Below are 8,255 nucleotides of genomic sequence, written 5' to 3'. Positions count from 1 at the left end.
AAAATACCGTTGTTCTGTGTGGTAAGCCTGTATTCGACGACTTGCTCGTTATAGGAAGCTTTCTTGGGTAGATTTCTTGAGATTTTCTGTGTGAATAGTCAAGTTCTCTGAGACTGGGGGCAGTTTTCTATCTTTCTTTTCAATTCAGAGATGTCTTATTTCTTTTTCTTGCCTTGTTGTGTGGGCTGAGATCTCCACTGTGGAGTCAAATAGGAGCCTTCACAGTGGGCAAACATTTTGGGGCAAAATATTTCTCCACAAAGTGTGGTGCGGCTGAGGGCTTTTGTAGATCCCTTTGTCATATCGAGGGTGCTCTCTTCTGCTGGTAGTTTGCCAAAAACTTCATTATGAATGAATGCTCAGCGCGGTCAGACGTGTTCTGTGTCGGCTGACATGCTTCTTTCTCTTTAGTTGTTGATGTGGCTGATTCCGAACACTGGGCTGGCATTTACTTCTAGGTAAATGCCACGGAGCGGTGGGATAGGATTCCTTTTACCTGTTGCTATTGAGGACTCTGTGTTCATGTTCACGCAGGCTCCTGGCTCACAGCTTTCCTTCTGGTACCATCTTTGCCTGGTTTGATATGGAGGCCATCTAGCCTTGAAGCGCGTGCTGGGAGGCCGTCCCTTATCCCTTTTATCGGGATAGATTGTGTAGAACGGCTGCTATTTCTCCTTTCAATATTTGGTGGAATAAGCCAATTAGATGATTTGGGACTGAGGTTATATTTATTTTGGGGGAAAATTTTTGAAACCATGAATTGAATGTGTTTAAGAGTTATGGCCATTCAAGTTATCTCCTTCATCTTGGGTGAATTGTCAGTTTGTGTCTTTCAAGGAATTTATCCACTTCATCTAGGAAGTAGGTTGTGGGCATGGGACTGTTTACAGTATTCCTTTAAACAATGCTGGATGTCTGTGAGGTCTTCTTTCTTTTGTTAGTGTGATAAAGTATTGTCGATTTTGTTGATTTTTTTTTTGTTTTTCTGTTTCAACTTTATATTGATTTCAGTTCTTGTCTTTATCATTTCCTGTGTTTTGTTTATTTCGGGTTCATTCTGCTCTTCTTTTTCTTGCTTCTTGAGCAAAAAGCTTTGATGATTAATTTGAAGCTTTCTCTCTTTTCTTATCTGATGTTCTAAAGTCCGCTCTGAGCACTGCTATGGCTAAATCTCACACACTTTGACATGTTGTATTTTTGGTTTTGTGCAGTTCAAACTGTTTTCTAGTTTCTTTGAGATTTCCTCTTTGATTCAGTGATAATCTCAGAGTGTGTTGTTTAATTTCCGATGCTTTCTGTTACCGTGGTGCAGTTGAATTGCAGTGTAGGGCATACTTTGTGTGATTTAAATTCTTCTAAGGTGTTAAGTTGTGTTTTATGGCCTAGGACATAGTCTATCTTGATGAATATTGAAAATAATATGTTTTCTGCTCTCTGGGGGTAGAATGTTCTAAATGACTCTTAGATCTAGACGTAAATGGTATTATTCCGTTCCTCTCTATCATTGATGCTTTTCTGTGAATTTTGTTTTTGAGAGCGGAGGTTGAAGTCTCCACTGCACTTGTGGATTTACCTATTTTTCTCTTCAATTCCATTAGCTTAGCGTCAAGCCTTTTGAAATTCTGCTCATAGGTTATGAGCATTGGGGGTGGTTGTGTGAGCAGTGAATTGGTCTTTTGCTTGAGTCATAATGTAGCGTCTCTTTTTTTAACCCTAGAGATTTTCTTTGCTCTGAAGTCTACTTAGTCTGAAATTATAGCTATTCAACATTTGGTGCATTTTTGATTTTAGTAATTACGTATTTAAAAAAATTTTTTTAGTTGTAGTTGGACACAATACCTTTATTTATTTATTTTTATATGGTGCTGAGGATCGAACCCAGGGCCTCGCCCGTGCTAGGTGGAGCGCTCTACCCTGAGCCACAACTCCAGCCCCTGTATTTTTTGTTTCTAGAAATTCTATATTATTTTTTTTTCAAACCTGGTTGGTTGCTACTTATGGATTTCTCCTTGGTTGTATTTTAAGCGTTGCTTTTATCTCTTTAAACGTATTCAACATTTATATTATTTCTTACGTTGATCCGTTGGATTTTGAAGGCTTTGAGTCTTGATTCTGCCGTTTGCTCTTTTGCTGACTTCTGTTCTAACGTTTTGTGATTTTTGATTGTGAGCTACTGATTTTCGAGTCCCTTCATCCACAGGAGTTTTGGAGGCTGGGTTTGAAGTGGTGCCGGTTTGTCTCTCCCAGCAGCACTGTTAGGGGGAGGTCATCTTCTGTCTTAGAGGTAAAACAAGCTCAGGAGGTCTAAGTGGCTTGTCCGAGATCCCTGGCAGGAAGCGGCAGAGGAGGCGAGGGCTTGACCCCACGTGCACGTTCTCTGCCTTGCTCGTCAGGACAGATCCCCGCACGTCCAGGCACATCCGGCCTCTACTCCACCCAGCCTCCTGGGTCCTCTTCTGCCCTGAGCCTTGTGGATGACCTCTGACCTGCAGTCCTGCAATGCAGAGTCACCCGGGTTATTGAGTGGTGAGCTGACCACGTGCTGGTCGGGAGGGCGCCCCTTTGAGTGGCACTTCTGATTGCAGGCAGCTCTCTCAACCTGTGGCCCTCGGCGTGGCCCCTTCTTTGCTGCGTGGGGCAGGACTGCTCCTGGATGGCTGACCCTGGCCGGGCACACGCGAAGCTAGTGCAGTTCTTGGAGTGAATGACATCACGAGGTTTCCCGTGGGCCTTCCTCCTGTTTCTCCCCGTGACACCCAGACACCCTGATGCAGCATGTGGGATGTGATCTGAAGGCCACCAGGAAATGCAGGAGAGGTCAGTCTCCTGTGGGCCGATTCTTAAAAGGGGAGTGAGATCCGTGTAAGGTAAAAGGGGCCGCTTACCCGGGGGCAGGCCAGTGGCACTGAGGGCATTCCCCACGTCCTGCCACCGCCTGACCCTCACAGGCAGCTGCACTGTCCTCACCCCAGAGGACGCCCGGGGCCCATGAGGACACATCTTCCCCACTGGGATGCCAGTGCCGCCCCTGGTTGTGCCCCCAGCCCAAGGTGGACGTTGGATAGGAGGAAAGGCTTCCTGGCTTTCTCTCCAGGGCCACTTGGAGGTGTGGCTCCCGCTCAGACTCAGGAGAGTGTCTCAGAGTCCCCCCCCCCACGGTCACCAGCTTGGCTTCAGGCCCCCCCAGGCCCCCTCTGCCCCATAGAGGCCCCCTTGGTGTCCTTGCTCATGTCCCTGCTCCAGGGCAGGGCTTCGCAGACCTCGGAGCAGAGGAGACCCCTGGGGCTATGGTCCAGTGCAGGTCCTGCCTGGCGGGGTGCAGCGGGGTGCAGCGGGGTGCAGCTTCCGGGTGAGGCTGCTGACGGGGCTGCTGCCTTGGCCTCCAGAGGTTCTGGGTGACCAGTGCAGGATGGAGTCCCCAGGGACGTTGTACAGTGCCAGCTCTCTCCATCACGTGGGCACAGCTTTGGGTCTCTGCCAGTGTCCTGGGCTGCCATCGGGACGTCCTGTGCACCAGGTGGCTTAAAGCAGGAGAAATGATCGTCCCTCACAGTCTGGCTCCCCAGAGTCCAGGTCGAGGTGTCGCGGATGGGTTCCTTCGAGGCTCTGCAGGAGAAGCTGCCACCTGCCTGGCCCCTGCTCTGGTAGTCCCCACCCGCCCACCGTGTGGCTTGCTCTGTGCCGAGGGTCTCCGAGCCTCCCTCTCGTCATGAGGACGCTGGGCCTAGTGTAGGGGCCACCTCTTGACTAGGACCTTGGCTTCACTTGATCACACGTGCAGAGACCTGTTCCCAATGACGTCCCATTCTCAGGCACAGGGCTGAGATGTGACCACGGGGGCTGTGGCTGGCGGTGCTCTGACGCCCTTCATCACAACCAGAGGCCTAGCAGGCTCCAGGGAGATGGCACCAGCCACCGCGTCTCTGCAAAAGCCCCACTGGAGCCGGCCCCCCGCTGGGTGCCGCTGCTGAGAGCCAAGAGGGGCACCCAGGAGAGGCGGGGAGTCGGGGTCTTGGGGACCCCTGCTGCAGGGCAGCCTGACTCCTAGACAGTGGCAGAGGGCAAGCAGGCCTGGGGCTGCCAGCGTGTGGGGCGCTGTGCAGGCTGCGGGCCTTGAGAGAAGCCGACCGCCAGGGACGGGATTAGTCCAACATCTTTTCAAAAATGTTCTGGGTTTAGCGAGCTCCACGGGACGTGCCAGGCCACTTTGTGTTTAGTTGCTGAGCCGGGGTGTGTCCAAGGGAAACGCACCCCCCTGCGCACCCCCCTGCGTCCAGGCCCCACGCCCTGGAGCCTCCTGGGGCTTCCCTGGCCCCCCCCACCGGCCCTTGTAAACAGGAAGCGGACTTGGGCCAGCTCAGCATGAGCTCCGAACCCCGGAATCTCAAGAGGGCTCTCAGCTCGTCCAAACATCCTCCTTCCTGCCCTCCTGCCCCTGGGATGGTTCTCCACACGGTGATGGCCGAGGGCCAGCCCAGAACTTCAGCAGAGAGGGGGAGCTGCTGGTGGGGGCAGGGGACCGGGTGCTGGGGACAGGTGTCTGCTGGGATCCGGAGGCTGGCCTCATTTAGTCCTGCCGCAGGGATCTAAGTCGAGAGCCCAACTGTTTCCTGCTCAGATGAGCAGGTCCCCAGGGTCTGCCCCCGCCCCCAGGGACCTGGGGACCGCAGGAGCACCGGTCCTCGGGAGACCCCATCATGAGTCACATTGTCCCCCTGGGCCTTGGTTTCCTTGCCCTCAGAATGAAAGTTCAAGTCTCCGCTCTCTGCAGTCTGTCCAGTGGGACTCTACAGGTGGGACGTCCGGTCAGCCAGAGGTCCTGGCCGACCACCTCCCCGGCATAAGCCAAGCCCCAGGGAAACGGCTGCAGGAGCAGGGCTGTTCTCAGAAGAAGCCTGGCCCGTGGCTCCTGCCCTGGGACAAGACACCTTGATCTTGACCTCGCAGGAGGGTGTCAGAGGGTGAGAGTGACTGGGGTTCCCTCGGGGCCTCAGGGGTGCCAGGTGCAGGCTGAGGGCAGGGTTTGGCTTGCACGCCCCTCCCTGGCCAGGCTGCGGGGCCTCTGATCCTGGCGTCCCCTGCAGAAGCCCGGGTCATGGCTGCAGCCTCACTGTGGGGGTGGCACAGAGGTTGCTGAGCCCCCGACCCTTTGCCAGGCCTCATGGGGCTGCAGCTGGTTGTCACGTGTGCACAGCAGCATGTCAACTGGAAGACCGGAAGACGGTAATGGGACACGGTGGGTGTGGCTGAGCGTGCTGGGGCGTGGGGTTGGGGGCAGGGTGCTGGAGCGGGGCTGGGGTCCCCCCTCTCTGCAGCACTGTCACAGGGTCGTGTTCCTCCTGCAGGCGGAATGGCCTCCTTCTGAGTCCGGCTGGGTCTCGAGGGTCAGCTAGGGGATGAGAGCGGACAGCACACTCCCGTGGCACAACCCCAGGGGGTTCCCACGGAGCCGCCCAGGGTGCCGGCCAGTGGGCAGAGGGCCTTCCTGCTGGCCGGTGCCAGGGAGAGCCCATGGGCATGGCTCCTAATTCCCTCTGCCACCTGGGCTGGGACCGCGATGGGTGCCTGGTCCCGGGGGCCTTTGTGATTTGGGGTGAGCTGCTGTGTTCCCAGGAGGGCGGGCTCTTGGAAACGGGGGGGAGGTGGGGGGAGGTGAGGAGAAGAATCGGCCCTGGGCTCAGGGAAAGGCTGCCTTTCAATCCTCTTTGTGGGTTTTCTCCTCTGCTCGGGGCTGGGGTGGGGGCCAGGGAGGGGTCACCGGGATTCTCAATTCCTCCTATGAGGTTCCGGTCAGGTGGTGCTCGGAGGCTTAGGCCTGGGGACAGGGAAGTTCATCTGTGGTGGAGGGCCTCAGTCCTGGGGGCCTGGGGCCCGAGGGCCACCCAGATGGAGGGCAGCAGGGCCCCTGTGGATATGGAGCCTCAGCTGCAGCCGCCGGGCCCAGTGGGGTGTCAGGCCTTCTGCAGCAAATTTTGCAGATTTGTAGGTTTGATTTTGGCTCATGTGGTTGGTGGGAGGACCTTGTCCCAGCCCTGAGGAGCCGAGGCAGGATCTCACGAGCCCAGGAGTTCAGGGACGGTCTGGGCAGCATCGCGAGTCCCTGTGTCCCTAACACACACACACACACAACCCTAAAAGCAGAAGTGACAGCCCCATGACGTCCCCTGTCCCTACCCATGTGACCATTCCTGTTCCCTGGGGGGGGGGTGTGTGCACCATGAAGATCTCTTGTCCCTGCATCTGGGCAAGGGCCACGTCGTGGTCGGCAGGGTGCCTTTTCACTCAGGCCTGGCAGGGCCTTGAGCCTCCGGGTGACCAGGTGGCTCTGGTGCCGGGCGCAGTAGTGGGCATCGGGTGCTGAGCCCATCGGGGAGAGGCCCCCTTGGTCTTCCTGCTGAGGCTGGTCCACAAGGCGGGCTTCCCAGACCCGGTGCTGTCCCCTCTGCGCTCCTGGTGTGTGGCCTGTGAGTGGGTTGGCCGTCCTTGGTGGTGAACAGGAGAGGTCAGCTCCAGGGCCACTGCGGGCTTGGAACCGCATCTTCACGTGGCCTCAGCTCCCGGCCTCGCCCACAGGCAGGAACTTGGGCCCAGCTCCAGCTGTGCTCATGGGGGGGGGGGCTGAGCTGCTCTGCGGGGGTCTTCCTGGGCCGCTGGCTCTGATTCCCTCCAGAAAGACTCTGCGGGACCTTCCCCAACCAGGAGCCAGTTCTCCATCGAAGGAGTTCCTGAGAGATGGTGAGGGACTGTGACATGTCACTTGTCCTGGGGAGGACCTCTGGAGCGGAGGGTGGCTGTGTCCAATGACAGGGACGATGCAGGAGAGGCCTTTCACCCAAGCCATGCCCACGGCAGGACGCGGGAGGCCAGCCTGGGAGAGCAGGGGACAGGCCCCGAGGGGCAGTGGAGAGGGTCTGAAGGGACGGTTGCGTGCAGCCTCCAGCGCACAGTCCTGTCCGTCTGTGCCCCTGGGTGACAGCCAAGGACACTGAGCGCTCATGGGAGGGAGTTGCTGCAGCTGACGCCTGAGTCAGGGTCCAGCCCCAGCCGCTCGGTCCCTCTGTGCCTTCCTGGGTGTCAGACTCCAGACCAGGGCCCAAGGCAGCTGTGGGGAAGGAGAGAGCCGCCTTCCTCGTCCTCAACATGGAACCAGAGGACCCTGGGGCGGGGCTCCCTGCAGAGAGCTGGGGGGCAGGGCCTCTGGAAGGAGGGGATCCACCAGGTGGCAGAGGCCCCCCCATGGCTGTCCCCTGCTGGGATGAGCAGAGCGCCCTGGGGGCCCTCAAGGCTTCCGAACACCTGCTGGGAGCCAGTGGGCCTCCAGTGACAGAGTCTGGGGCCCTTGGCCCCCCACCCCCATCTCCACCGACCCCACAGACACCTCGACCTCAAATACACTGTCGGGGGACAGCGTCCCTGACACCCAGGAAAGTGCCGCAGACGGACGACCTTCATCTGTTTTCATTGATCTGTAACATTCGTGGGGGAAAGCGTGACCTTGGGGTTCCATGGGCCTCAGGACCAGGGTCACCTCTGCTGGGACAGGTGGACTCTTCCTGCTGGCCCCACAGGTTCCCCCCTCCGTCAGCCCCAGAGCCAGTGCCCACAGGTGCCCTGTGTCCCCACACTGTTTACTGGACGTGGGGCCTGGCTTCACCCGGGGCCCTTGACCCCTCCTCACCCTCCTCCGTGTCCCCCGTGTCCAGCAAGCCTGCCACTCAGGGCAGCTTTTTAAATCTTAAAAACAACATCTTCCGTGTTACAAGAGCAGCCCATCCTATGTGGCCGAGAGGCAGGACTCTCAGGAGACCTTCAAACAGCCGCCCCGGGGCGTATTTTTCCTACATCTGTGTCCAGTTGTATCATCGTGAGTGTGTGTGTGTGTGTGCGCGCGTGTGCGTGCACGTGTGCTTGTGTGCATGTGTGTGCATGTGCGTGTGTGATTTTAATACAGTCAGCATCATGATAACTGCACGAATAATCATCATTTTTAAAAAAGCTTTTTACTAACTCTTGGTTGGTTAAAATACAAGGCGGGTGGTAGGACGGTTTGGGGTCTTTTCAGCACAAGGCTGCCGGGGACGCCCAGGTGAGCCGACCTGGAGGCAGGAATCAGTCTGTCGTCCACCCATCGCCCAGGGCAGGGGCCGCTCTGCACCTCGTTGGGCCCGTGGGGGGCCAGGCGGAGCTCAGCCTCTGGGCCCCCTCCTGCTGGGACCACCGCTTCCGTCCAGGCGGGGGCTGCCCCCGGGGAGGAG

General features: G+C 57.1%; 1 long non-coding RNA gene across 2 annotated transcripts in view; it reads left to right on the top strand.

Annotated features, from left to right (window-relative positions):
- The first annotated feature begins 4,382 nt into the window (after window positions 1-4,382).
- Window positions 4,383-8,255, top strand: part of LOC125618087 — a 5,492-nt gene continuing 1,619 nt past the window's right edge. Inside the window, exons 1-4 of one of the 2 annotated variants that reach the window (XR_007349323.1) lie at window positions 4,383-4,961; window positions 5,085-5,236; window positions 5,346-5,593; window positions 6,574-8,255. The exon at window positions 6,574-8,255 is cut by the window's right edge and continues 1,619 nt beyond it. This is a non-coding gene — a long non-coding RNA (uncharacterized LOC125618087). Of the gene's footprint in view, window positions 5,237-5,345; window positions 5,594-6,573 lie in introns of both variants that reach the window. The other variant, XR_007349322.1, reaches the window with a different exon arrangement.

Source organism: Marmota marmota, unplaced genomic scaffold (genome assembly GCF_001458135.2).
Source record: "Marmota marmota marmota unplaced genomic scaffold, marMar, whole genome shotgun sequence".
NCBI lineage: Eukaryota > Metazoa > Chordata > Mammalia > Rodentia > Sciuridae > Marmota > Marmota marmota.
Note: the sequence above shows the minus strand (reverse complement) of the source record. Positions and strands in the feature narration are given on the sequence as shown.